Raw genomic sequence first — 4,014 nt, forward strand, 5'->3', positions numbered from 1 at the left:
CTTCCTATTAAAATTTTTATATCTTTAGAAGAAAAAAAAATATATAAAATAAACAATACATATTTAAATATATTTACTTAGTTTTTATTTAAATTATTTATCATTTTGTAAAAAGGATCATATACAAACGTTATTGGACTGTAATTTATTATAATACCTTTTCGTCTCGTTTAATCTTAATAAAATATTTATTTATAATGATATTAAATAAATATTTATATTTTAATGTTTTTCTTATTATAAAGTAAATAGCTGATAATTATGATTTTATATATGTATAAATAAATTTGCTGTATATAATAGTTTATGGTTGGAAATTTTTTCATGAGTTTTTAGAAAAGCTTTTACGTCAATGCAGTTCAAAAGAATTTTAAAAATGCTATAAATTCAGACCTATTTCTATGACGTCTTCTCCTCTTAAAGTTCTTCAAAATTTGTGTGTTGAAGATTCTATTGAATTCCTTTACCACTTCATTAAACGCCAAATATTTTCATAGGATAAACATCGATTCTGCAATTTTCCACTCAAAAACCGATTCTATTACACAACTATAAAATTATTCTTTCGTGAAGAAAAATTCTAATGATCTCGACAGACAACGAAAGATTATTAATGTTTAACATTAATCTATCTTTTTATTTGAATTGAATTATCTAAATTTACTTTCAACATTTTTTTTTTAAATTTAAGAACTTTTATGAACTGGAAAAAATGAAATATAAAAAATTTTATGGTTAAAAATTAATTTATTTTCAAATTTAGGTTAGGTTAAGTTATGGTTGGATTGTGTTAGGTGGGGTTAGGTTGGGTTGGGTTAGGTTGGGTTGGGTTAGGTTGGGTTGGGTTGGGTTAGGTTGGGTTGGGTGGGGTTGGGTTAGGTTGGGTTATGGTTGGGTTGTGTTAGGTGGGGTTGGGTTTAGGTTAGGTTATGTTAGGTTATGTTGGGTTGGGTTGGGTTGGGTTATGTTGGGTTGGGTTTGGTTGGGCTATGGTTGAGTTGTGTTTGGTGGGGTTGGGTTAGGTTGGGTTATGGTTGGGTTGTGTTAGGTTATGTTAGGTTTGGTTGGGTTGGGTTAGGTTGGGTTATGGTTATGGTTGTGGTTGTGTTAGGTTGGGTTATGGTTGGGTTGTGTTTGGTTAGGTTAGGTTTGGGTTTGGTTAGGTTAAGTTATGGTCGGGCTGGGTATGTTGGGTTAGGTTAGTTTAGGTTAAGTTAGGTTAGATTAGGTAAGGTTTGGCATTAGTGTTTGCTCTCTTTGAAAAATACTCTGCTTATGTACACAATATATAAATTATAAAATGTCTTTATTACTTTTTTTTATCGTATGTTTTAATATGTTATAAATTTTAATTAATTTATAATAGAGAACTATATTGGACTAAATGTTTGAATTAAATATGAGTTTATATAATATTAAAAATAATAGTTTATTATTTAAATATTTAAATAGTTTATATTTAAATATTGCAGTAATAGCCTATGTATATATATATATGTTTATAACATAAATCTTAAATTCCACTGAAAGGTATAATTTTTAAATTGCATATTCAGAATTTAATAAAAGTATTGAAATTCGAATGATAATAATAATTATTATTTTTAATATTATATAAGCAAAAATTTAATTTTTAAAATTATATAGGCTCTATCGAATCAATGTTGTTTACAACATCTACAACATAATGCATACGCTCCTGCTTGTATTAAATGAATTCATTATGTATTTTTAAATTCTAATTAGTAAATATAAATAAATAAAAATTAGCATAACAGTGTGCTATTAAATTTCTGCATAAAAATAAACTCTTTATTCAGTTTTGAAGAACTTCTTTAAACAATTAATGTAGAATGGAGGTTGGAGGATGGAAAAGGAAGTTAGAGGATGGGGAGGATAGGGATGTAAAAAAAAATCAATTAATATATTTTCTGTGCGAAATAGAATAAAACGAGTTCGAGGTTTGCCAAAATTTGATCAATAAAACTAATCATTAACACTAGACGGACAACTCCATGACACTAATCAAGATGTATCCGAAAGAGAACATATGGCTTTTATATTAAATACATCAAAGAGATTTAAACAAACTCTATTCAGATTTCATAAATAAAACAAGTGATTTAATCACGAGATGAAGGATTAAAAACTTCTGATAAAAATTTAAAAATATAAAATAATTATTTAAATTTTGACGTTTAAAAGTTAAATAATAATAATAATAATAATAATAACGTATCGAAGAGCAATTTTAATTAATAAATTAATTTTTAAATACTTATTTTATTTATCGGTAAATAAATCTTATTTTAATTAATAAATTAAAAATTAATTAATTTTTTAAAAATTTTTAATTAAATCACATATTTTCTTTTGCTTTAAATTATGATAACGTNAGTAGAACTCGGATGCTATTTTCTTTAATATAAACGATACGTTAAAATATTCAGCTTTATTACGCATTATTTAAGCTTAAAAATTAATTAATTTTTTAAAAATTTTTAATTAAATCACATATTTTCTTTTGCTTTAAATTATGATATGGTGCATGAAAAGTTTTGCCATATAACTATTAATAAATATTATTATTATAAAATAGAAAATTCATACTTAATATATTTAAATGAAATTACAAGTTATAAATTTAAATAAATTATAAGAGTTGATATAAAAATAAGTTTTATTAAATGAAAATATCCCACTAGAGATATCCACTTGTATTATCTTTGCATCAACTAACTTATAGAAATCTTATAAGAAAATAATAATTAAAAAATTAATTAAAATTAAATAAAACTGTTTTTTTTTTAATAAATAAATTGCATATTTTTAATACATTTTTTTAAGTTCATTAAATATTAAAAAGTTATCTCATAATCTGCATCTAATTTTAATATATAAATATTTCATTTGAACAGATTTATAATAATAATAATTCTTAATAAACATGCATAATTTTTGGATATTTTAAAGGAAATTAAAGTAAAAAAAAAATTAAATTTAAAATTATGAATCTTCGTTGTAAATTTTTAAAAATTTAAATAGCTTCAGGATAAAATAAACCTTATAAATTAAATATTTTGATCGGAAACTAATTACTAGAAATGATTAATTTTTCATCAGTAAATTCGAAGGATATGTTCTGAGAGAAAAGAAAAAAAAATACCAATCACTTAATGCTATCAATTTTTACGAAACTGAAGAGCAGTTGTATAAGAAATTGGAATAAACTTTGCAGAAGCAATCCTAAGTAAATAAAAGGGATGCTGCATATCTTTGTTCAAACAAGTTATAAGTGCAGATCTGGCCTTTCTTTACAGATCTGATTACGATGATACGAACAAAAGGCTTGATATTTAAGTTATGATTAACGATTAATACTCGTCCCTGTCGAAATTCCTAAAGAAAATTGAATAAATTTTCAAAAATCCGACAATTCAACAAAAATGTGGTCGACCCGACAACGGTATAGTCCAAGATAAAGAGAAGGTGGATGGGAAGATGCGGGAGGTAGTTAAGTGACGTCATTTGATGTCGAATCCAATCGTTTGGCATTTGGCTTCTTCTGTTCCTTCCATCTGGTTCAGAAAGAGTTCAGGTGAGTCCTCTTTCCGTATTACACTTCATCTTTCACCATCGATCGAAATCTGAGCCAAAATTGGATTTTACCAAATCAAAGTTAAGCGTTGTTCTTTCGGTAGACGGCCGTTTTGTTTACGATTTTTAAAGGTCACGCACCATTAGCCTAATTCAATTTTCTTGAATAAAGATGTTAATGCACATATATATTTTTTATTATATTATATTATATTATTATTTTATTATTTTTTTCTTTTTATTTTCTATTAATATTTTATTACTCTTATCTGAATATAAAGTATAAGAATAACCACTTGATGCACATCTGCTCATTCTATTTCCTCTGATGCAAAACACTTAAATTTTTACTAAAATTAATTAATTTTAAGCTATTTTTATATTCAAATTTATATATATATATAGTTTATATAACCG

This window comes from Centruroides sculpturatus, unplaced genomic scaffold (genome assembly GCF_000671375.1).
Source record: "Centruroides sculpturatus isolate CEXI.00-Female unplaced genomic scaffold, Cexi_2.0 scaffold346, whole genome shotgun sequence".
NCBI classification, from domain to species: Eukaryota; Metazoa; Arthropoda; class Arachnida; order Scorpiones; family Buthidae; genus Centruroides; species Centruroides sculpturatus.